Here is a 27,280-nt window from a genome sequence, read left to right as displayed (position 1 = left end):
CGTGCCTCTTCTTATTCTTCTTTGTGGAATATCAAGAGAAACATGATGCATAGATATCCGCAGAGGTGTGTATTAAAGTCCCGATAGCGTCGATATTTGTAGAGTACATACCTTCTGTGAGTGAAGTATTGTTGTAATTCTTCTGGTGACTGCAGGTCACCAAATGAGTCGAAATAGTAGACGGTATCCACGTCTCTCATAACGTGTGCCACCCAGTGGGTGCCAGGACTTCCAGCAACATCTAAATTCACAATACCGCATTCACCAGTTTTCCACATAGTCTTCGGTAATGCATCCTGCATAAACACACCATGAAACCTTGGTATCTTGAATTTATCTCTAACAAACTTAAGAAGATCTGTATTTGTGAGTCGTCGATCTGGTAGGACCGATAATGGTCTTTTTTTATTTATGAATAGACCAAGGCCTTTCCTTTAAGGCTTCAAATATAGTCCTTTTCCGATATTACTAGCACAGTCAATACAAGTTTGGAACCTGTGTTGTACGCTTTGTGAAAGCAAAATATCAAAGTATATTGATTACATGGAAATCAGCTAATCCATCAGGAGATGTTGAATGTAGCTGATATAATAACCTCCTACTTGTGGTCAGTTTCTAATTAAATTGGAGACAATGTTGCATAGAGGGCTGGTTAAAGACAAAGGACGAGTTACCAGATGTTGAGTGGTACTTAAGATATGTAAATAAATTACTGAAATCAATGTGAAGTGAAGTAGAAATTAGAAAATAAATGAAAAACTTAGTTTAGTTTAGAAGAATTACACACTGGGAAACAGCGGGCAAAACAGCAGTGGCAACGGCCGGCGCTTGAAGTCAGCACGTTCAGGAGAGAAGCGGAAACTGTCGATTCAGCCGTCAGGGCATCGCCCGACCGGCTCACGTCAAGAAGATTCTTCGAGAAGCTTTTCAGCGTGGCAGAAGAGGCAATGACCGTGAAGTCGTTCACCTCCAGTGAACTGAAGTGAATAAATACGCGAGACGCAGTGGGCCCGACAAGAGATGAGTAGCAGTAGTTTTCAGTCAGTTTCGGTGCTGAAGACCGTCATGCAAGAAGAGACTACATCATGCACAGACGCACCAAGTCCACCGCTGTAATGGAATAGCAAGCAGCAGACTCGGCGCCAGAAGACAGAAGTAGAAGGTGTTCGAAGACTGATTTCTACGTACCCGGGTGACTCGTGAGGACGGGAAGGAGACGGCCTCAAATCAGCAGTCACCTGTGAGCTGGGATGAAGATCTGACAGCCAAAGACTGGAAAGCGGGAGTCCGTTGTTCGAGTCCGGGACACTGACCTTCCCCCACAGTGCCGCTCAGGTGGCCGACGCACAACACTGACACACGCGGCCGCTTAGAAAAGAGAAACACTGAGGCGCCACATCCGAGGTATCACCATCCGGTTCACGACTTTGTTGTCAGTAATTAAACGGGCCACGGCACGGGGCGCGTCTCCAGTCAACTGGGCGAAACGGCGACACGAGATACACACCGCCAGGCGTAATCAGACGCCGCTGCTGCCGCATCAGAAAGCTTCGCAGACGACACAGCTGCCGTTCTCCCAGCCAGAACAGTCTAGTAAGAAAACCGTTGTACAAATCTTCAATAAAAGTTATCTTAAGTAAAAATGCTGTTTCATTTTACCTCACACCCAAGCCAAGGAAGAACCCACCCTAACCACATGTTGTTAAGAGAGAAAAATTAATTTATTTAGTATTTTCACCCTGACATAATGCTTTAGAATTAAATGCCCATTGCAGTAATGCTCATCCTGACAATTGACTAGCATCAAAAGACAAAACCCAGCTACATTTGGTAGCAGAAGTGTTACATTTGGTGTCAGAGAAAAACCCTTGACTCAATATGAGGTGTGAATGAGAGTCACTAAAGGTCCACAGTTAGTATTGTTTAATGTGTGAAAGGATAGAGGTTTGCATAGACAGTCGTAATATTTTCTTTATTTAGAAGCGTATTTTCTCTCATAATTTCAAGAGTTTGTCGAAAATATTTAAACATCTTTTTCATTCAGTGTAGTAAGATTGTGTAACTAATAGTTTGTAAAATGATGACACAAAATCGTACAAAGTCAGAGTCAGCACCACAAGCGGTTTCTACTGAGGAAGCTATTCAGAGCTTAGTTAATCAGATAGCACAGCTTAAAAATGATAATAATACATTATTTAAACAGTTGAGTGAGGTTAGGCAAACCAGTTCAATCCCTCCCACCCTAGATTCCTCAGCAGCAGCCTTGGTAACTCCTTTTTCAGGTAAACCTGGCGAAGATATAACAGCCTTTTTTGATGATTTAGTAGCAGCCACAAAGATAGGATCATGGTCAGATGAACAGCTCTTACAAATGACAAAGTTAAGATTGCTACGAGAGGCTGAAGCACACATATTATACCATGAAGAATTACGGAATGCTCCAACATTTGAGGAATTGAAGAAAGGATTACTTAAACGTTTTCAAAAACAGAACAGCTGTAGATTTTATAGGGAAAAATGAAACACTATCACTCCCAGGCAAAACGAGTCGTTAGAAAGCTTTGTAGATAGGATTGGAAAAGTAAATATCAACACTTATCAGTTGACAACTAGTGGTGAAGCAAATAAAATTATTTTACAAGAGGCGGAAGATAGAGCTCTGGATACATTTTTACGTGGGTTACCTCCTGAAACGTCCCGTCGTGTCAGGGCAGAGTTTTCTAAGAATTTAGGGGAAGCTGTATCTGTGGCGACGGCTTTCGAAGAAATAGACATTGCCACCAGGTACAAGGCGAAGCGAAATGTATTTTCAGCAGGAGTATGATGTCTTAGGTGCGATCGACAGGGACATATAGCAAAAAACTGCAGACAACCTCAATGCACTAATCGTCAAAGAATAGGTCACACATTCAAGGAATGCAGGTCTAAGAAAGTTTTTGGAAATAGAAATCAGTTAAACTCAAACGGGAATGTCGGAGCCTCCGCCAGGCGTTCCCAATAAAATTTCGTGCCATTAAGGCGAATGTGAAGGCTGAATGCTGGTTATCTGCTACCACAAACGATAAAGAGGCAAGGATACTGGTGGATACAGTCGCAAACGTATCAATAGCGAGTAATGAATGACTTGGAGAAAAGAAATATGACCCTCCAAGGTATAGACTGACTGGGGTAGGAGGAGGTACAGTGAAATCGTTAGGATGTACATCATTGATTTCTATATTCACGGTGTACAATTTCAAGAAGATGTAGAAGTGGTAACAAAGGTAACTGACGGGTACAACGCGATCCTAGGGCTGGATTTCCTGAATAAACATCACGCTAAAATCGACTCCAAGACAGCAAACTGTAGAACTTAGCGGAATAGTGTTTCAGCTAGGTGACACCGCTGTAAAGGGCCCACTGCCGCAAGGTTTCCCCAACCGGAAGGCGAAATCAACTATACTGCATGCAACATCCTTGAAGGTTGATTCGCGGGATAAGATACCATTTGGCTCAGGAAAACTTTTCTGGATGACCGTTGACCCCGAGGTACCTACAGATACAGTGTGTCTAATAGAGCCACTAGAGGAAAATGAGGAATTAGATGTATCACATTGTTTTGTATGCAGAAGTGTTGTACAGGTTCAAGACGTTGAGGGTGAAAGAAATGTACCGGTACATATTGACAGTTTTGGAGTGGAGGACAAAGAGTTGCATAAGGGAATATTAGTAGCAACAGTCAGTACTTTTGAAGAAGGAGATTTCATTTGGTCAGATATTGATTATAGTCAGAAACCAGACGCCTATAAAACCGCATTACGCCAGAGGATTGAGCATTTGAAAGGAAATGACAGAGACACGATAGAAGCCGTTTTAGTAGAGTTCCAAGATTTATTTAATGCAGAAGGTCCACTGCCAGAAACAGATATCACACAGCATGGGATCCCAACAGGAAATAGCCCCCCAGTTTATAGGAAGCCTCATAGAGTTCTGCATCACTTACAGCCAGTACTGGATGAATTTTTAGAACAGCATCTAAAAGATGGAATTATAGAATATTCTGATTCGCCTAATAATTCAAATATTGTAATTATTCGAAAGAAGTCTCCTGATGGTACGAAACGGTATAGATTTTGTTGTGACTACAGACACCTTAACAAACAAACTATGTCAGATGTTTATTCTCTTCCAAACATTACAGATATCATTGACAGTTTGAGTAACAGTAAATACGTTTCAACAATCGATTTACGTAGCTGATATCATCAACTGGAAGTTGCACCTGAAGATAGGCATAAAACAGCATTTTCTACCCCTGGAGGCCACTGGCAATTTAAAAGAATGCCTTTCGGTTTGAAAAATTCACCAGCAACTTTTCAAAGACTAGACGTTTCGTATGTTTTCTTTGCGATTATTCCTCTGAAAATGTAACTTGTCTCTGCGTGAGTGATTGTAGGTATCACATGCTGTGTTACTCTTTCTTCCCCTCATGTGCTAAATTTCACAATAGGAGTAATATTCATATCGAGTTTTTATTATGAAGAGGTGTTAGTTTGTGTGTCTCAAGCTTTCAGTGCTTTTCTTTCTATTAAAGTATAATGTTTAACGGAGAAATGAAAACAGGGAAGTGCAAATGACTTGCGACATATTTAATATGTTGCCACTCCTTTACACTTCCCTGTTTTCTTTACTCCGTTAAATATTTTCAGTGCGTGAATCGGATTGTTGTAGGCGTTGGCTAACCTCCAAATAACTTTTCTCAGTATACTAATAAGGAAGGAAGACGAGAGATTAACGTTACATCGCCAGCAAGGTAATCAGAGATGGGGACCAAGCTCGGATTGGGAATTACGATGAAATAGCTGCTGTTTTCAAAGGAACCATCCCAACGTATGTTCAAAATGATGCAGGGAAAACCACGAAAAATCGGAAATTGGACGGTTTGTGAGGGATTTGAACTATAATCCTTCTCAATGTTGATCAGGTGCCTTAAACAAAGCGCCTCGTGAGCACGCACTCATAAACGCGCGCACACACATTAAATGCAATCGTCTTTTTGTTTTTCGTAACTGCTACAGTTCCCTATATTTTTTATATTATTTTCTTACGTTTATGCTGTAGGTCTTGTTATATCATGTATAGGAGAACTCTTTACAAAATCTGAAATGCGGACTGATTTTGATCGTTTGGGACTTCACACGGCACAAAAATGCCATTTAAGGCAGCACCTCGTTCAAATAAACAAAAATAGGCAAAACTGGGCTTTTTTTTGGTGAGACAATGAAAAGACATACAATGGATCTGTTTGCTGGTTATGATTGATCATACGTTGAACTTTGTTTTAGATTTTGAATACAAAAAATGGCGCCCATAATTATAGTTTGATCATGGCTAGAGAGTTTGAAGTATGCAGTCTGGGTGCAGTGTAGCCCCTCAGGAGTTATCTGAAATCAAAAATGGATAACATCAGTCGATATTACGTTACATTTATGGGAACTTATACCTGACCACAATGATATAACCTTAAATTTAACGACGTGGTGCTGGCTCAAACTACGAGTGGCCATTAAAATTTCTACACCAAGAAGAAATGCAGATGATAAACGCTTATTCATAGGACAAATATATTATACTAGAACTGACATGTGATTACATTTTGACGCAATTTGGGTGCATAGATCCTGAGAAATCATTACCCAGAACAACCGCCTCTGGCCATAATAACGGCCTTGATATCCCTGGGCATTGAGTCAAACGTAGCTTGGATGGCGTGTACAGGTACAGCTGCCCATGCAACTTCAACACGATACCACAGTTCACCAAGTGTAGTCACTGGCGTATTGCGATGAACAAGTTGTTCGGCCACCATCGACCAGACGTATTCAGTTGGTGAGAGATCTGGAGAATGTGCTGGCCAGGGCAGCAGTCGAACATTTTCTGTATCCAGAAAGGCCCTTGCGGGACCAGCAACATGCGGTCGTGCATTATCATGCTGAAATGTAGGGTTTCGCAGGGATCGAATGAAGGGTAGAGCCACGGGTCGTAGCACATCTGAAATTTAACGTCCACTGTTCAAAGTGCCATCAATGCGAACAAGAGGTGACCGAGACGTGTAACCAATGGCACCCCATACCATCACGCCTCGTGATAGGCGATGTCGCCAAACACGGATACGACCATCACGATGCTGTAAACAGAACCTAGATTCATCTGAAAAACTGACGTTTTGCCATTCGTGCACCCAGGTTCGTCGTTGAGTACACCATCGCAGGTGCTCCTGTCTGTGATGCAGCGTCAAGGGTAATCGCAGCCATGGTCTCTGAGCTGATAGTCCATGCTGTTGCAAACGTCGTCCAACTGTTTTTGGAGGCGCTTATTGTTTTGCAAACGTCCCCATGTGTTGACTCAGGGATCGAGACGTGGCTGCACGATCCGTTACAGCCATGCGGATAAGATGCCTGTCATCTCGACTGCTATTGATACAAGGCCGTTGGGATCCAGCAAGGCGTTCCGTATTACCCTCCTGAACCCACCGATTCCATATTCTGCTAACAGTCATTGGATCTCGACCAACGCGAGCAGCAACGTCGCGATACGATATACCGCAATCGCGATAGGCCACAATCCGACCTTTATCAAAGTCGGAAACGTGATGGTACGCATTTCTCCTCATTACACGAGGCATCACAACAGCGTTTCACCAGGCAACGCCGGGCAACTGCTGTTTGTGTATGAGAAATCGCTTGGAAACTTTCCTCATGTCAGCACGTTGTAGGTGTCGTCACCGGCGCCAACCTTGTGTGAATGCTTTGAAAAGCTAATCATTTGCATATCACAGCAACTTCTTCCTGTCGGTTACATTTCGAATCAGTAGCACGTCGTCTTCATGGTGTAGCAATTTTAATGGCCAGTAGTGCATATTATAGGTATAAGCTCCCAAGAAATGTGTTTACTTTTCGCCGGTAAAAGGTAGACGTTAATAGGTTGCGCCGTTTTTATTTTATGCTGCAAGCAGTTTGGAAAAATCGTTGCCCGAAAAACACCTGTTTAAAGTTTACTTCAATTTTCGTAGACTCAGTCTGGTTGCAGAAGCCAGAGACTGGGATCATGTGTCTGCGTGGGTTGCGTTTGTTTGTTTGTTTGTGTGTGTGTGTGTGTGTGTGTGTGTGGTGTGTGTGTGTGTGTGTGTGTGTGTGTGTCGTCTATTTCCGATGAAAGCGTTGCTCGCCGAAAGCTTACTTTCTGACACTCTTTTTGTTGCGCCCTGCAAGTCAGCTTCTCCACTGTATGGTTAACATGTTGTCATACAACCTAATACAAAGCTTCACGACGTATGTCCGCACTTTTCGTTTTATACAGTGTACGTACTGAAGGCTGATCGTGATCGTAGACGATCTTCATGCAAGCTCCCTGTCATCACTGTTGCAGTATCCGACTGCGACTTCGGCTAATCCATGGAGGTTGTAACTGTTGTTTCCTCCTTCGTGAAAGTGTACACCATGATCGATGACGATGCCTCTGACTTCGACAGTGCAACGGTAACCGCATAGTTCGGTAACGCTGTCTCACGTTTAGAACTTTTCCGTTCACTCTCTGACAAGGACATGTAGATATATAACGTTACGTCTTAATTAATCCTCCATCTATCCCCGGCTGTGCATTTACCTTTCATATACTGCACAGTTAGTACTGATAACAGCAGTGTTATCAATTGGCCTACGGATACAAATACGTTTCTAAAGGCAAAGATCAGACAGAAAATGCAAATATTTTGGCTTGTGATGCACTGAGAGGGATTATCGATAACTCTTAAAGATATAATGGGTTCTAAGAAAACCAGTCGCAAAATATGAGTATTGCACTTCAAGTATCATTTCTCAAGAAAAGATTGCTACGTCTGCTTGACACCGCAAATGAGTGTCTTTGAAACATAGCTTTTCTTAGAAAACACTTATTAACTTCACATTGCATGACATGAATTTTGTTTTTTCTTTGTTTTTTTTTTTGTTTCTTTTTATTCCCTGTGACTCATACAGGTTCTCACTATGCTCTGAAGGCAGTAATACTGTTCGGTAATCATTAGAATAAGCTTTCCAGAATGACGTCACTCTGCCACTCTTCATTGCCATAATGCAGAAGAGATGATACAGCAAACCGTCCACCGAGTCAGTTACGGAAGATGACTCAGAAAGTTCAGTCGCAATGTTTTTATACTAGTGACACGAATGTAATCAATAATCCCCTACTCAACACTTGGCAATCACAGTTTGTGGATCAATTTGCTAAAGAATGGATGTGATAATTACTTTTGATTCGGTAATGTCCTGTCTGTGTTGAAGTACAATATTTGTACTCAGGCGCCAAGTAGAGTTCGGAGCGAACGGAAAATACTTGAGGAGTTATTAGCGTGGAGACATGGAGAGTTGAAAACTGAAATGTCAAGATGTGGAGTTTTGCGATGAAATGAAGTTACAGTCAGACGAAAGTTAATCAGGAAAGTAAAATAAATACAATATGGTAAGTTACCTACAAAAAATTGCTGAATTATCCTAGATGTATATCGGTCTGGTTCTGTCAAAAGTGTCAATAACAGTGAGGGAATAAATGAAGTGCTTACTCCCATAGTGGTACAAGTCCATTACCTCCACTTTTCTGCATTTAATGCTACTGAAATTAATTATCCAAACAAACAGAAAGAAAGGTTCATCTCTAGCAAGAAGCCATATGCTTGAATATTTCTGATATCTCAACTACAAATTTTTCAGCGCTCATTTAACTTTAGGACTCTGTATCTCAAAATGAACAAAAATGGACTTGTACCACTATTGAAATAAGCCCTTCAAACATACTGTCAAGCAGTAGTCAGAATGCCCAACTCCTTAAACAGATGTCTACAGGATGATTGCAAGTGAGCACCACATATTATTCTTACAGCACATTCTGGGGCACTGAATACTTTCTTTCTTAAAGATGAGTTAAGTGCAAATGTGGCTGAACTAAGTTGTTTTAGGAGTTCCAAAATGTATTTCCTCCAATTTAAATTCTCATCAATATGGACATCTAAGATTTTTGAAGTTTCCATCTTATGTATTATATCCTCCCCATGTGTTACCCTTATCACTTTATGCTTATCACTAATGGCACAGTACCCCTAGAGGTGCAGAACCGAATCTGATGTGCCTGTGAAATTCAGGGTGAGACCATTCACAGAAAACCACTCAATGATACTTCTGCGAACTTTCTTCACAATTTCTTCAATTTCCGTATGTATACTGAGAGTGATTACAATACTGGTGTCATCTGCAAAAGGAACTAATTCTGCTTGTTGTAGAGTAGACGGTAGATCATTTACAAATATGAGAAACAGTAGTGGACCTAAGATTGAGCCTTGGGGAACACCATACATGATTTCTCCCCAGTCAGAATTATGTCCCTGGATTCTGTTGGTTGAATTACTTCTAAGTAAAACTTTCTGCATTCTTCTGGTTAAATATGACATGGTCCATTGGTTGGCTATACCATCAATCCCACAAAACGTCAATTTACCTAGGAGTATACTATGATTCACATAATCAAATGCCTTGTATAGGTCAAAGGAAATATCTACCGGTGCTGTTTTGTTATTTAATGCTTGTAATATCTGGTGTGTGAACATGTAAATGGCAATCTCAGTAGAACAACTCTTCTGAAACCCAAACTGTGATTTGCTGCGGATATTATTGTTGGCAAGATGAGATACTATTCTAGAATACGCCACCTTCCCAAAAATGTTGAAAAATGATGCCAGTAGTGAAACAGGTCGGTAATTACTGACGTCTCTCTCAACACGTTTCTTAAAGAGGTGTTTAACAATGGCGTACTTTAATCTCTCTGGAAAAATACTTTGAGATAGTGATGCATTACGTATTTCGGACAATACTTGGCTTATTATATGGGAACAAATGTTTAGTACTCTATTGGAAACACCATTACAACCAGAAGAGATTTTACTCTTGAGAGAACGTATGACCTTCTTAATTTCAGAAGTAAAAGTTGGTGGTGCAATCATATGACGTAATTTAATGAGAGTTACTCTTCAACACATTGCTGTGATCTTTTCCTTGAACTTTTGGTCCCTATGCTTTCTTCTATGATTAGGAAATGATTATTAAATACATTTGCTACCTGTGACTTGACATTTATAACCATTCCATTCAATTCAATAGTAATGTTACCCTCTTCTGTAGTTGCTTGCCCTCTCTCTTGCTTTACTGTATCCCATATTGCGTTAACTCTGTTGTCAGACGTACTGATTTCTGACAATACGTGCATTTTTCTTGATTTTTTTAATAACCTGTTCCAGTAATGTTGAGTAGTTTTTGTTGAGCGCAACGACTGCAGAGTATCTACTTGTTCTTGCTGAAAGATACATTTCCCTTTTCCTTTCGCAAGATACTTTAATCCCCTTAGTGATCCATAGTTTTTTTACATGGCTGTTTAATGTTCCTTAGCAAGGATAATAAAGCAAGTTCTGAGAAGAGGACATTTAAGGAGACTACATCAGCTAATAATACTGTGAAATGAGATCAAGTTGGAAAGAGGGATGAAGTAAGGTAACGAATACACCCAGGGGCAAACTTATTGTTGCATTAACAGATATATCATTTCCTGTCTTTCTGAAGTGGAGATGTTATTTCGTTGTCTAAAGTAAAGTAATGTGGGAGGTTGTTCCAGAGTTGGGTTCCTGCTGCTGAGAAGGATTTTGAGTAGGTGGTTGAACTGTGGAATGGGCAAGAACAGATTTTCCTCTGATGGGAATGAGTGTTTCTGCCTTGTTGTTCAGATAAGAGCGTTAAGGACTAGGAGAAACGAGAGAGTATTTATTGGTAAGATAGCAGAGAAGACAGAGGGTATGGATATCTGTGCGCTTGTCTGCACACAGCTAGGATAGAAGTGAATATAACAGTGAAATGTGATCAAAGATTCGATCATCATGGACATAATGAACACAGCATTCATAACCATTTCTCTTTGCTGTGAACTTTCCTGAGAAAGGCATTGCAGGATAACATCACTCTAACCAATAATTGAAAGTATAAACGTTAGTACATGATTCTTTTTCAGATCATCTGAGAAAAGCCTTTTATATTTTTGTAGGGCTTGGTGAATTGCTGATGCCTTCTTGCACGTTACAGTTAATCACTCAGTTCAGTTTAGACTAATCCATTATTACCCTAGAAGTCTTTGCTGATGAAGAGAAGTTGATATTTGTCCCATTTAGGGCTAAATATGGTAGAGATTACTGATATTTCGGGCTATTGAGCCTAGAGTGACCAACCAATAATACTTGGGCTTTCGACAGGCTGAGCTTTAAGCCTATATCCTGCGGCCATTTTGATAATGCACAAAAGGTCGGTACTGAGATTTTCGATAGCTTTCTTCAGGTTTATTGGTTTTGCACTAAGATGCAACTGGAGGTCATTCGTGTACTTGTGGTATTTGCAATAGGACGAAACTGATGATGCATCATCTACGTACAATGAGAAGAGTGTGAAACCTAATACCGAACCATGCTGGACGCCTGATGCTAACTGCCTCCATTGTGACGTTATTGTGCAGGACATGACGCATTGCTGGAGAAGAATAGTCTTTATAATGATGACAATCATGATAGTATTGTCTTAGGGACAGGTAAATGAGGACAAAATATGAGTGTTACATTCTACAATAGTTGTTTTTGGTTCTTCTATTTTAAAATCCGTTTTTCATGAACTAGCAGCAACCATAAATTTAAAAATAAAATACTATGTCTGAAGTTCAATTTGATTAATTAAGGATGCTGTAAGGAATAAATTTGCGTCACAGCTTGACTACATGAGGGACAGTCTGTCAGGACACATCCCGAGACATCAGTTTGAAGATGGATGAAAGTGGAGCGGGGGGGGGGGGGGGGTCGAGGTAATATCAAGAGATGAATGCGGCAAGAAGATGGAAGAGGATCTATATTTGCAGTAGTTGCTCAGAGGAGGTGACCTAGCTACATCATTCCAGTTTTCATCCTGAAGACCACGAGAACAACATGTGACGATCCTGATTGCTGCTTTTTCTGTTATTTCTGGATTGTTCGGGCAAATACTAGGTTTCCTTACGAAAGTGAAGAGCCTGGTGAACAGCCAACAAGTGGACACAATATTCTACAGAGCCAATGGAGCTTCCTCACCTTGATTGTTCTGGAAATCAAGAAAAAAGAAACGAGTTACCTATCAAGTTCCCAGTGTGTCCTTCATGACAAAAGAAAGAAAGTGTAGACTCTATGAATCAACAGGATGTCAACATTAGCTTACGAATAAAATAATCTGAAGTCAAGAGTGTTCATACTCGAAACACTTGTCTTCCATTATTCTAGTTTTGTAGAGAGAAAAATGGAAATTTTCCAATATTGGTAGAAAAATTTTAACACCATCTACGAATAAAATACTATAATTTGCAGTTAAATGGTTTCAACAACATTTCTAGAGTAATGATGTCATCAGCTGTTTGTCATTTAAAGGCAAAGATGCACTAAAATTAAAATTTTCATGTGAAATAAAAAGAGTTTAAGTAGGACGTATTTCTCTCGGAAAAGATACATAATGCATTTTCCTTCATTATAATACATTTTCATTTGTGACGCATTCTTGCAAGTGCCATATCAAATTATTAGTGGGCTAAAGAGGTGGCTTCCTTTGGTGGCTGAAAAATACCAAGAAGTGAAATAGTTCTAAGCATATACCAGAAACCTGTATGGTGTAGGCCTTTAGAACACCCTACTCTAAATGAACAGCAGATTCAAAAGTTCTCCTAGTACGATCACCAAATACGGACAAAGAATGCTTATCAGCAGAAATGTCTCATCATTCAGCGGCTTCTTCAAAGCCATCTTTGCAGCTTGGGTGAGTTGTAGCAGAATGTAAGCAGGAATCACCACCGTTGGTTTCAAATGCCTTCCTAGAAAAATAGTGGTGATTATGTGCTCTCACTTACAAAGAACGATGCTTCCATGGATCTGAGGAAATTTGTAAAGCCTGCTGGTTTGATGTAGATGACAAAAGACCCTCGTGGGAGGGATGCAGAATGTTGACAAAGACCTTCCTAGAAGACATGGGTTAACACAGTTGATAATTTTCATGTAGTTGGCAACAGACTCTCCTGGGAGGGATGCATAATGCCGACAAAGGCTGCTCTGGAACTCTTTAATTTATCTCACTGTCAGACTCCTTCTAATAAGAGTCTAAAAATATACAGTTACGCTCTGCATGTGTGGAAACGAGCATTTTGGCTTAAACACAACAATTTATCTCAAAGAAGAGATATGCTCACAGTTCTTTCGTCGAGCGAACTATTGTATATGGTCATTATGTATGGAGCTAATGCATCATCATAAACCGAAAGGAACCTAATTGGTATACAGTCTGGACCAGAAGACTTGATTTTATTAAGTGATTTAAGCTGCTTCACTGCTCTGAGGATATTTACTTCTACGTTACTCGTGTTGGCAGCTGTTCTCGATTCGAATTCTGGAATATTTACTTCGTCTTCTTTTGTGAAGGCATTTCGGAAGGCTGTGGTTAGTAACCCTGCTTTGGCAGCACTGTCTTCGATAATATCTCCGGTGATATCGCGCAGAGAAGGCACTGATTGTTCCTTTCCACTAACATATTTCACATACGACCAGAACCTCTCTGGATTTTCGGCGAAGTTTCGAGACAAAGTTACGTCGTGGAAACTGTTATAAGCGTCTCGCATTGAGGTCCGCGCTAAATTTCGAGCTTCTGTAAGAGATCGCCAATCTTGGGGATTTTGCGTCTGTTTAAATTTGGAATGTATATTTCATTGTTTCTGTAAAAGTGTTATAACCCGCTTTGGGTATCAAGGAGGATCCGCTCCGTCGTTTGTTAGTTTATTTGGTATAAATCTCTCAACTGCTGCCGATACTGTTTCTTTGAATTTAAGTCACTTCTGGTCTACACTTATATTATTAATTTGAAATGAGTGGAGATTGTCTCTCAGGAAGGAGTCAAGTGAATTTTTATCTGCTTGTTTGAGTTGGTATATTTTTTCATTTATTTTTGGAGGATTTGGGGATTACAATATTCAGTCTCGCTACGACAACCCTGTGTTCACTAATCCCTGTATCGGTTTTGATGCTCGTTATTAACTCAGGATTATTTGTTGCTAAGAGGTTAAGTGTGTTTTCACAACCGTTTACTAATCGCGTGGGCTCATGAACTAACTGTTGCAAATAATTTTCAGAGAATGCGTTTAGCATAATTTCGGCGTTTAGCATAATTTCGGCGTTTAGCATAATTTCGGCTGGAATTAAACATGTACTTTCGCCAACATATCGAGGGTAAATTAAAGTCATCACCAACTATTATCGTATGACTCGAGTACATGTTTGAAATCAAACTCAAGTTTTCTTTTAACTTTGAACATAGCTGCTAAGGTTCAGTGACTGTGTTAGAATTGTATTAGAACAAATAAGCCCTCGGTCACAAATATTAAGTCAAAATTGACGAGGTTTCGACGCTACTATGAGCGTCGTCTTCAGAATTAAATTAACTGTTCTAAAACATATTAGGTATATAATACATTAATAAAATTAAAGTTGGTACTGACTGGAAAGAGATGCGGTACTTACAAGCCACATTTAAAAAAAGTCGAAGCCGGAAAAGCGACGTCATGAATAGTTGTAAATAAGATGACGAGCCGCTAATGGCTGCTCGTTCTTGAGTGAACAAGGGTTGAAACAAGACTGAGGTGCCCACGTTAGAAAGTGTGGGCAAGTAAACATGGTGTTGCTACGAGCGCCATCTAGTAGCCGCGGAAACAACTAGGCTACTGTACATTCAAAATTAGACACATGAAATTGTGATGCAGCTGATTCAGGCGTAACGTAAGCATTAATAATAACAGGATGAAGTTACATATTTATCTGCTTTAAACAGAGATACATTTTGTAACGTAAAAAAAACCGTCAGTTATCGCATACAAGAAAACAGCAAAGATGTAACAGGAAAACAACATTTCGGCAAACTGCATGAGGAAATCTGAATCAAAGATCAAGCAACGGCTTTATACAGTCGAAAAAGTTTTCATTTCGCAGCTGCAGCTGTTCGTTCAGAATGAGGCCATCATGACGAGAGAGATGTTTGAAAATCTCCAATTCCTCTAAAACATCTAACCTAGCCCCTTCTTTTCGGTATGAAGAATATTGCTATCGCCTATGGCTTTTGGCACGTGTCCAGTAATTAAGAGATGATCGGCGAAGGATGAATTTAGGGGACTGGTGCCGTTCTTTCTCAAAAGATGTTCTTTGCATCTGATGGTGAAAGCACGTCCAGTTTGCCCTACATAATAGGAGGAGCAGGTATCACAGATGATCTTATAAACGCCAGAACTTTCTGTAGGGGAGCGAATGGATTTCAAATTATGAATGAATTTCCTCTTCAGATTATTATTAGTAGAGAGGGCAACATTGCAGTTGTACTTGTTGCGAAGCATGCGCTGAATCTGATAGGAAATGGGTCCTATGAAAGGAATAGAAAAAGTTTTTTTGGGTTAATTTCAGTGCCTGAGGTGTTGAGTGTGGTAGTTCTTGCAGTCTTCTTTTTTAGGATATCGTCCACTATGTTAGACGTGTATTCATTATTGACTGCTATGGTTTTAAGTAGATTAATCTCCTCTTTAAAATTTTCTGTTGAAAGTGGTATGGAGGTTGCTCGGTGGGCGGCAGAGTGAAAAAAGGCCATTTTTTGAGACTGTGGATGAAAAGAGGCAGCAGGCACGATTTGGTCAGTATACGTTTCTTTTCGAGAAATATTGAAAGTGATGTTATTGTCTTCTATTGTAAGCGTCAAGTCTAAATAATGTAACTGGCGGTTTTCGTTTTCGAGTTCAATCGTGAAATAAATTTTTTCATGGAGGTCGTTAAAAAGTTTAAATATATTATCAATGCTTTCGGCGGGTCCGTTATACATGACTAGAATATCATCAACGTATCTCGTGTAAGAAAGGATACCTAGTGAAGCGGCAGAGACACGGTTAAACAGCTTTCACCATCAGATGTAAAGAACATCTTTTGAGAAAGAACGGCACCAGTCCCCTAAATTCATCCTTTGCCGATCATCTCTTAATTACTGGACACGTGCCTAAAGCCATAGGCGATAACAATATTCTGCATACCGAAAAGAAGGGGCGTAGGTGAGATGTCTTAGAGGAATTGGAGATTTTCAAACATCTCTCTCGTCATGATGGCCTCATTCTCAACGAACAGCTGCAGCTGCGAAATGAAAACTTTTTCGACTGTATAAAGCCGTTGCTTGATCTTTGATTCAGATTTCCTCATGCAGTTTGCCGAAATGTTGTTTTCCTGTTACATCTTTGCTGTTTTCTTGTATGTGATAACTGACGGTTTTTTTACGTTACGAAATGTATCTCTGTTTAAAGCAGATAAATATGTAACTTCATCCTATTGTTATTAGTGCTTACGTTATGCCTGAATCAGCTGCATCACAGTTTCATGTGTCTAATTTTGAATGTACAGTAGCTTAGCTGTTTCCGCGGCTACTAGAGGGCGTTTGTAGCAACACCATGTTTACTTGCCCACACTTTCTAACATGGGCACCTCAATCTTGTTTCAGCCCTTGTTCACTCAAGTACGAGCAGCCCTTAGCGGCTCGCCATCTTATTTACAACTATTCATGACGTCGCCTTTCCGGCTTAGATTTTTTTTAAATGTGGCTTGTAAGTACTGCATCTCTTTCCGGTCAGTACTAATTTTTCATTTTATTAATGTATTATATACCTAATATGTTTTAGAACAGTTAATTTAATTCTGAAGACGACGCTCATAGTAGCGTCGAAACCTGGTCAATTTTGACTTAATATTTGTGACCGAGGGATTATTTGTTCTAATATAATTTGCTTTTAACCTTTCAGCAACTGTATCATCTGAATTGGAAGGCCGGTAAAGGGATCCTATTATTATTTTATTCCGGTTGCCAACAATGACCTATGCCCATACTAACTCAGAGGAGGCATCTACTTCAATTTCGTGTCAAGATTAATTGCTTCTAACACAACTAACACGCCAACGCCAACCGTGTTTAGCCAATTCTTTCGGAACACCGGTAGGGTCTTCGCAAAAATTTCGGCTGAGCTTATAACCGCCTTTAGCCAGCTTTCATTGCCTATAACGATTTGAGCATCAGTGCTTTTTATTAGCGCTTGGAGCTCTGGTACTTTCCCAACACAGCTACGACAATTTACAACTGTTATACCAATGGTTCCTGTATCTACGTTCTTCCTATGTTTGGCCTGCACCTTTTATGACTGAAGCCCTTTTTGTGTTTTCCCGATACCTTCTAACCTAAAAAACCACCCAGTTCGCGCCACACAGCCCCTACTACCCGTATAGCCGCCTCCTGCGTATAGTGGACACCTGACCTATTTATCGGAACCCGAAACCCAACCACCCTTTCGCGCAAGTCGAGGAATCTGCAGCCTACACGGTCGCAGAACCGTTTGAGACTCTGATTCAGACCCTCCACTTGGTTCTGTACCACAGGTCCGCAATCGGTCCTGTTGACTATGCTGTAAATGGCCAGTTCTGCTTTAATCTTGCAAGCAAGACTGGCAGCCTTTACCACTTCTGTTAGCCACTCGAAACCAGAGAGAATCTCTTCTGCTCCACAGTGACTCACATCATTGGTAGCGATGTGAGCAACCACCTGCAGTTGGCTGCACCCTGTGCTCTTCATGGCATCTGGGAGGACCCTTTCCACATCTAGAATGACTCCACCCAGTATGCACACGGAGTGCACATTGGTTTTATTTCCGTTCTTGTCAGCCAAGACCCTAAGGGGCCCATAACGCGCCTAACGTTGGAGCTCGCAACTACCAATAATCCCAACCTCTGTGATTTCCCGCATCTTGCAGACTGAGTGGTTTCCTCTGAAACGGGACAGGCGACAGCATCTGGCTCAGTGACAGTGTCGGCCACAGACAGTACCTGGACCCTGTTTGTCAGACATGCGGGGGAGGCCTTATGTGCGGCCGCCTGGGAAGTCTTTCGACGCCTGCTTTGCTCCGGGGCGACCTCCCACTGGACCACAGGTGAGGGGTCAACCTCAGTGCGAGCAGTAACTGGGATGGCCACCGGTGACGACCGATCACTGGACTCGGACATGCTGGACGTCCGTTGTATTCCCACGGCCGGCCCACAACAGTGGTGCCCATCCACTGCAGCCTCAAGCTGTGTAACCGAAGCCATCACAGCCTGAAGCTGAGAGCGAAGTGTCACCAACTCGGCTCGCAACCACACATAACAATCGCACTCCCTGTCCATACTAAAAATAGCGCCATATAATTGTCTGCCTCGGGATGCTGTGTTTGAGGGAAATCCATGAGAGGCTTCTAATGTATGCAGTATGAACGCACTTTCATTGCTTCAGTGATCATAATTGTGATACAGCATATGACTGTCTAGTGCTTCCCGTCAAACACTATTTGGATACTTGCGACGAGGAACATCTTTTTACGAGAAGGTTGGAATTCAGTAGTTCCATTATCTCTTCTCTAACTTGCAGTAAGTTGTTCGTCATGACTGTGTTACAACAGTATTCGTTTCTAGCAGGCGATAGTATTTTAGCACTTGTAAATGATTCATCTTCTACACCAATGCTATATTCACGTGGTTTGAGGTGAAAATGCAGGTTGCATGGTGGTCAGGAAGAGGAGGCTACAGCTAGAGTAACATGTAAAAAAGGTGAATTAATCTGTATGTCTTATTATATATACTTGCATATATGTCATTGATCTTAGCATATTCAGAAAAGTCATTGTGACTTGCCCCTGCGTTTTGTCATTTGTGTGCTCAAATCACCACATATAGCAATTCCTGATTTATTCTTCAAGATTTTTTAACTATTAACTCGCATTTTTCAATAAACAACGTTACATCTTCAACTAAAGACCTATACTAACAATATATTTTCATCCTCTCTTTTTACATAACTGAACTTCTGATCCACTTCTTAGCAATAAATGTAAATAAATTAATTGTGCTAGATTTTACTTCTTCGAAAAATTCACCCCTACCATTCTTTCTCAGTTTTCTACACATTATGTCTGCGACAACATACTCTTGATAAAAAATATATTTACTTTATCTTCAGTTAACCAGTGCTCAGATACACATACAATATCAACATGCTGAAAGTTACACAAATGCTCTAATTCTAAAACCTTGTTTTTAATGCAACATATGTTAATTTGCAGAAAAGTGAGTGATTTTCCTGCATCTGTATTCTTCTGAGAGCTATTTGTCTCTATACTTGAAGTTGGTGGCTCAGTTAATGTCTTTCATTCCAGTGCACTGTGACAGTGTGTGTTCTGATAGTCATATACCTGTTCTTGACATTGCTGTTTCACTTTGGTAATTGCTTTCTCTTGTGAGACAGCCTCTGATACCACCAAACATCCCCTGAGTGCCAAAAACTTTTATTCTTTTGTGTGGGCTTCCTGTTCCTCGTGTTTCTTTCCATGGGTGCAGGTCCAGCCGCAGCAGCTGTTAGAAGACCTACTGCTGATGTTAGCACTGCTGTTACTGCTGATTGTGGAAATACTACTGATCCTGAGGTTGCCAGCTACTCTTTCTCAGATGATGTTCCCTCCTGTTTTGCAGATGATGTTTTCTTCGATGGTAAGGTCACAATTTCAGTAGATGAGGTAGTTCTAGATGAATCTTATGTTTCCACTTGTTGGTCAGTTGGGGATGCAGTTTTCTCTTTCATAATATCAGCGTAAGATGATGTTTTAGTCTGTCCATAGAATTACATGTTCATGGAAGTCTGAGGATCGTTTTTGCTATTTTAAATTTGGATGTGTTGTCTTAATTTCTGGCAAAGCAGCCTTCTACCTGTGCTTTTTTTAAATTCATGCTATGCTTGGTGATATGTGTTCTTTCACAGGCATGCATGTCAAGAAAAGTTGCATTTGAAAATGCTTTTATTGCAGTTACTTCCTATTCACTGTAGTCCAACTTGAAGAATTCAGTTCTTCATCTACATCTCCTTCGAATTTCCAGTTTTCCAGGCTAAAATACAAACATTTGCAAATCCTGATTTACTTTCACCCACCCTGACAGCCATGAGTGTTACAGTTCTGGCAGCAGAGACGTGCACTGGCCCTCGAAAGAATCTGTGCTGTGCCAAAACGCAGGGGTTACTTTCGCCCTTACTAGTGCTGAGGATCCTACACGATAACTTAATAAAAACAACTGGTGGTTACAGTAAATATACGTGTACTATGTATTAAAAAAAATTGTTGTAGATGATCCGCCAACGTCGATGAAAAAACAGGTGGTGAGCGCGTGACTTCAGCGATGCAACAACTCGCCTTCGCTGGGTCCAGAGATGCTGCCTGAGCGACGCGCAGCAGCCGGGCGCTGTCGTAGAGAACCGACAGCGGCCACGAATAATTAATAAATTGTCAAAAGTTGGCGTGGCGCTGCGTGTTTGTTCGTTTTAAATGGGCCCAATGGTATGACATAAAGAGTTAGTTAGTTCTCATGTAGACCTCTCACCGACTAAGTGGATACAGGGTGTTTCAAAAATGACCGGTATATTTGAAACGGCAATAAAAACTAAACGAGCAGCGATAGAAATACACCGTTTGTTGCAATATGCTTGGGACAACAGTACATTTTCAGGCAGACAAACTTTCTAAATTACAGTAGTTACAATTTTCAACAACAGATGGCGCTGCAAGTGATGTGAAAGATATAGAAGACAATGCAGTCTGTGGGTGCGCCATTCTGTACGTCGTCTTTCTGCTGTAAGCGTGTGCTGTTCACAACGTGCAAGTGTGGTGTAGACAACATGGTTTATTCCTTAGAACAGAGGATTTTTCTGGTGTTGGAATTCCACCGCCTAGGACACAGTGTTGTTGCAACAAGACGAAGTTTTCAACGGAGGTTTAATGTAACCAAAGGACCGAAAAGCGATACAATAAAGGATCTGTTTGAAAAATTTCAACGGACTGGGAACGTGACGGAACAACGTGCTGGAAAGGTAGGGCGACCGCGTACGGCAACCACAGAGGGCAACGCGCAGCTAGTGCAGCAGGTGATCCAACAGCGGCCTCGGGTTTCCGTTCGCCGTGTTGCAGCTGCGGTCCAAATGACGCCAACGTCCACGTATCGTCTCATGCGCCAGAGTTTACACCTTTATCCATACAAAATTCAAACGCGGCAACCCCTCAGCGCCGCTACCATTTCTGCACGAGAGACATTTGCTAACGATATAGTGCACAGGATTGATGACGGCGATATGCATGTGGGCAGCATTTGGTTTACTGACGAAGCTTATTTTTACCTGGACGGCTTCGTCAATAAACAGAACTGGCGCATATGGGGAACCGAAAAGCCCCATGTTGCAGTCCCATCGTCCCTGCATCCTCAAAAAGTACTGGTCTGGGCCGCCATTTCTTCCAAAGGAATCATTGGCCCATTTTTGAGATCCGAAACGATTACTGCATCTCGCTATCTGGACATTATTCGTGAATTTGTGCCGGTACAAACTGCCTTAGACGACACTGCAAACACGTCGTGGTTTATGCAAGATGGTGCCCGGCCACATCGCACGGCCGACGTCTTTAATTTCCTGAATGAATATTTCGATGATCGTGTGATTGATTTGGGCTATCCGAAACATACAGGAGGCGGCGTGGATTGGCCTCCCTATTCGCCAGACATGAACCCCTGTGACTTCTTTCTGTGGGGACACTTGAAAGACCAGGTGTACCGCCAGAATCCAGAAACAATTGAACAGCTGAAGCAGTACATCTCATCTGCATGTGAAGCCCTTCCGCCAGACACGTTGTCAAAGGTTTCGGGTAATTTCATTCAGAGACTACGCCATATTATTGCTACGCATGGTGGATATATGGAAAATATCGTACTATAGAGTTTCCCAGACCGCAGCGCCATCTGTTGTTGAAAATTGTAACTACTGTAATTTCGAAAGTTTGTCTGCCTGAAAATGTACTGTTGTCCCAAGCATATTGCAACAAACGGTGTATTTCTATCGCTGCTCGTTTAGTTTTTATTGCCGTTTCAAATATACCGGTCATTTTTGAAACACCCTGTATATATCGGCGTGCGTCTAGGTCTGATAGTAGGGCGACCCACCGCGTGGTGTAGTGAGGTACCTCAGCTGGCGTTTAAGGCTTGGGAGAGTGAAAGGAGTTTTGATTGGTAGTACCAGTACTTTAATTTGGGTACACTTCGCGGAGGCAGCGTGGCTACTTTGTCTGTTAGGCCCCTCCTCATATACGTGGCTGTGACGTTTGTTTTCTCCCAAAGCTGAGCAACGGAATATACAGAGATTCTGTGGGATTTTCTGAGTAGTCGCTGGTGATACACCGGTTTTGGCGAATTTAGGTGCACGAGCTACCAATTGATTGTCATCTTGTGGGTAGTTTCAGTCTTAAAGTTTGCTGTGGTAAATCCAGCGTGAGCCTGGTTAGAGAGAGACGTAGATTTGTAGGTACTGAGTTTTTGGGAATCGGTGGAACAGATATCCTGTCCGTGTTGTACGATTAGTGGTCGCGGCTCGCCCAGAGGTAAATTGGGTTGTTAGCTGTTTTGTTGAAGTGGTTTGGTAGTGGTTGGTGTGTGTGTCGAGAAGGGAAAGCCTCGAACACATGTTCTACATCTACATCTACATCTACATACATACTCCGCAATCCACCATACGGTGCGTGGCGGAGGGTACCTCGTACCACAACTAACATCTTCTCTCTCTGTTCCACTCCCAAACAGAACGAGGGAAAAATGACTGCCTATATGCCTCTGTACGAGCCCTAATCTCTCTTATCTTATCTTCGTGGTCTTTCCGCGAAATATAAGTTGGCGGCAGTAAAATTGTACTGCAGTCAGCCTCAAATGCTGGTTCTCTAAATTTCCTCAGTAGCGATTTACGAAAGGAACGCCTCATTTCCTCCAGAGACTCCCACTCGGTTTCCTGAAGCATTTCCGTAACACTCGCGTGATGATCAAACCTACCAGTAAAAAATCTAGCAGCCCGGCTCTGAATTGCTTCTATGTACTCCCTCAATCCGACCTGATAGGGATCCCAAACGCTCGAGCAGTACTCAGGAATAGGTCGTATTAGCGTTTTATAAGCGGTCTCCTTTACAGATGAACCACATCTTCCCAAAATTCTACCAATGAGCCGAAGACGACTATCCGCCTTCCCCACAACTGCCATTACATGCTTGTCCCACTTCATATCGCTCTGCAATGTTATGCCCAAATATTTAATCGACGTGACTGTGTCAAGCGCTACACTACTAATGGAGTATTCAAACATTACAGGATTCTTTTTCCTATTCATCTGCATTAATTTACATTTATTTATATTTAGAATTAGCTGCCATTCTTTCCACCAGTCGCAAATCCTGTCCAAGTCATCTTGTGACTTGTTGTGTTCGTAGTTGTTGTTTAAATACCGCTATCTTACAGCGGACCGAGAATTGGCTCGAATAAATACGAACTGTTTCATTATATTGTGATAGAGTGCACCAGTAGTTGAGAGGATAAGTGACGAGAAAATAAAGGAACCATTTTACAAGCAGCACGGAGCTAAACAAAAACATGATTAGGAAAAGTGATGAGTGGCCGAACTCATGTAGGTAACATAGCGATTTGCGTATTGTCAACGCCTGAAGAGGTCTAGAATTGTTTTAAATTGTTAGATTTAAAGTGGCAGTGGCACTTAGGGCTTTTGTTCAATTTTTTTTATTGCTGAATTTCCGTGTTGTGGGGTGTAGTCTTTGATGGTACTCGCTCACTTACGTGAATGAAAATATAATGAAATACATAGAGACAATAAATTCAAGTTTTCTTGGGTTAGCATAAACCTTACTTGTATTTAATTAGTATCTGGTGTGTGTATACATATTTTACGGGAAAAGAAATGCGTGAATTCCAGAGATCTTAATACCACGTTGACGGACACAAGTATACGCTGGTATTTGTAAGTTGCCTAATTAAAAGTTCATTGATTGAATGGAACCACGACAGACCTATAGATGGTAAATATTCTAAAAAGTTAAAACTATTTCATTGATGGAAAGAGTGTCTAAGTAAATGCAAGTACAATTGAAATTGTCGTAATTTATTACGGAAAGGTCAACGATTACACCAAGGACAAAGATTAGTAAATCTATGAAGTACGTGACGTATTATTTACATAGCAACGCTGGGCTAAGTGGAAAGAGATTTAGTGGTAGCATAAACTATTTCAGTTCTTATCGATATTGGTGGAAGCGTCTTAGTATAAACTGGTCATAACACGACGGTATATGGAATAGCAATTTTGTAAGTAATTAAAAAGTTACGAGTCTTTTCCAGACATAATGTACTGCGTTGTGAGAATTTTGCTCTGTCGGAGAACAAATGCCAGCTAGTTGGGGCATTTATCTCGACATGATATAAACAGGAACTGTATTTAAAGAGATTTGATGCTTGGATTCGACCAGTAGCTTGGATAACGAGAGTTGTTATCTAAATCGGCCTATTTCGTAATTACTGCTTGATATTGGTGATCATTGTCATTAGAATGTTTGGGTGTGTGTATTCGTAAGGTAATCGTGTCATTGTTCGATCTCTACGTTGTGTGAAGTAAGGGTGCTGTCTTTCATTATTCGATATTCGAGCCGGCTGCATAGTCAGTGGTTAAGGTTGCCGCAGTAGTAATTATACTAAGGGTGATCTGTCTTCAATTTGTTCCTTGAGAGTACGACTACGGTACGAGCTAGACTTAGGGTAGTCGCCAGGACTGGAATCTTGTAAAATCAGAGGGATCCGCGGTCATAGCATCGACTGTGAAATTAAGAATTGTACCTAATTAAAGCTGTAGTGGTCTATTGGTTCGCCCAAGTATTTTGCGCGCAGTAAGCCTTACACTAACGGCATAGCGACGTTGGTACAGTACGATCCATTGTCGTTGTAAGTTCGATTTTGGGTACCGCCAGTCGGCGCGTTTCAAATCCTTCCAGCAGACTAACGACGAGGGCTGGAGTGCCAGCCAGCCTACTAGATGAATACTGGGCTATGTGCAAGTTGCACCTCAGTTACACAATTAACAAATTTTAAGAAAATCCCTGATCACTTTTATGAGGGTAACACTGTACACAAACAGTTGGGATACATGTATTCTGTGTTGGGGGGGGGGGGGGGGGGGGTAATGGGGCGGTGACAGGAAGATTATCTGACCACTCCTCAATCTAATTGAGGGTAGCTGTTCATAACATACTGTCCCCGCACCGATGCGGGTCTATGGAACATGAAAAGTAGAAGAAGAAGGAGAAAAAGATCAAACTTAGTTTTCCTTGTACTGTGAATTTCCCCAGTCAGCTGCCCATCAGTTAATGTATGTTATGGGAGTACTGTCGCAGTATTAACACAACCATAAACTCCTTTATTCATCATTATCATGGAATGGAAATGGAAATGAGCGTTTGGCGTCATTGGCCGGGAGGCCCCTCGCGGGGCAGGTCCGGCCGTCATATCGCAGGTCTTATTACATTCGGCGCCACATTGGGCGACCTGCACGCCGGAGGGGGATGAAATGATGATGAACACAACACAACACCCAGTCCCTGAGCGGAGAAAATCTCCGACCCAGCCGGGAATCGAACCCGGGCCCAGAGGACGGCAATCCGTCACGCTGACCACTCAGCTACTGGGGCGGACATCATGGAATTATAACACTCACTTCCAGTGAGTTACCTATATTTTCCCTTACCGAGAGACTTTTGACTGTATTTATGAAATCACTTCATAATGGGAACATCGAATGCCAATAACGCCACATCCACATTCAGTGCACACAAGATGTTTAAATTATGAAATAAACGTTATTGCATGTACTTATGCACCGATAAGCCAAAGCATTATGACCACTGCCCTCCATGTTGTTACATGATGCTTGATGGTGTTGAGGGTACGTGACGTAGTAACAAAACCATGTAAGTGGAGCACACACGGGGTGGCCGAGCGGTTCTAGGCGCTACAGTCTGGAACCGCGCGACCGCTACGGCCGCAGGTTCGAATCCTGCCTCCGGCATGGATGTGTGTGATGTCCTTAAGTTAGTTAGGTTTAAGTAGTTCTAAGTTCTAGAGGACGTGTGACCTCAGTAGTTAAGTCCCATAATGCTCAGAGGCATTTGAACCATTTTGGAGCACACACGCGCGGAAAATACCTTAGCGAAGATACGGGCTGCCAATGGGAATATCAATAGAGGTAACCGACTTTGACAAAGGGCAGATTACTGTTACACTGAACCTGTGATCGAGTATATTGAAAACAACGAAGATGGTCGAATGTTCACGTGTTACTGTCGTGAGCGTCTACGGAAAGAGGTGTAACGACAGTGAAACTACCACTAGTGCTAAATGGTTGGACGTGCTCGGCTCTCCACAGAATGCGGGGTTCGAGGGCTTGTCTGGTCTAAAAAGCAGGATAGATGGTGGTCTGTGGCATCTCTGCCGAAAGAGCACATTGCTGTGCAGGAGCAAGTGTTTTGGAACACACCGTTCATCGTTCATTGTTGAACATGGAGCTCTGAAGCAGACCACCACACGTGTTTACATGTTGACCCAAGGACAACGTCGTGGTACGGGACCATAGCAATTCGACCGCCGATTAACGGAAACGAGTCGGCTCTTTTGGTGAAGCACAGTTTTGCTGCGCTAAGTGGATGGTCGTCTCCACAAACGCCGACCTCGAGTTGAACGCCGGCTCGAAACATGCAACGCGCCACGGACGTAGGTTGGTGGGAGCACTGTTGTGCTATGGGAGATATTCTTCTGCACCTGCATGGGACCTTTGGCAGTAATAGAAGACATGCTGAAAGCTGTGATCCACTAGCATCCCTTCATGCTTGATGTCTTCCCTGACGGCACTATCATCTTTCAGTGGTTTGAGGAGCATTATAGTGAACTCACGTTGATATCTCGGTGACCAAATCCACCTGATGTAAATCCTATGGAACCCATCTGGGTCACTATCGGGCAGCATCAGCAAGTACGCAAATCAGCGGCTCCAATTACATGACCTCGTAGACATCTAATGTCACATACCTCCACAAACCTACTAACAAACTATCGGATCCGAGATAGGCAGAATCAGTGATATATTTCATTCTGAAAACGGACAAAAAAGCTATTGAGCAGGTGGCCATACCGTTTTGGCTAATCAGTGTACATTAATGT

The sequence above is a fragment of the Schistocerca americana genome, chromosome 2 (assembly GCF_021461395.2).
Source record: "Schistocerca americana isolate TAMUIC-IGC-003095 chromosome 2, iqSchAmer2.1, whole genome shotgun sequence".
NCBI lineage: Eukaryota > Metazoa > Arthropoda > Insecta > Orthoptera > Acrididae > Schistocerca > Schistocerca americana.
The sequence above is the reverse complement of the archived record's forward strand: the minus strand, read 5'-3'. Positions refer to the sequence as shown.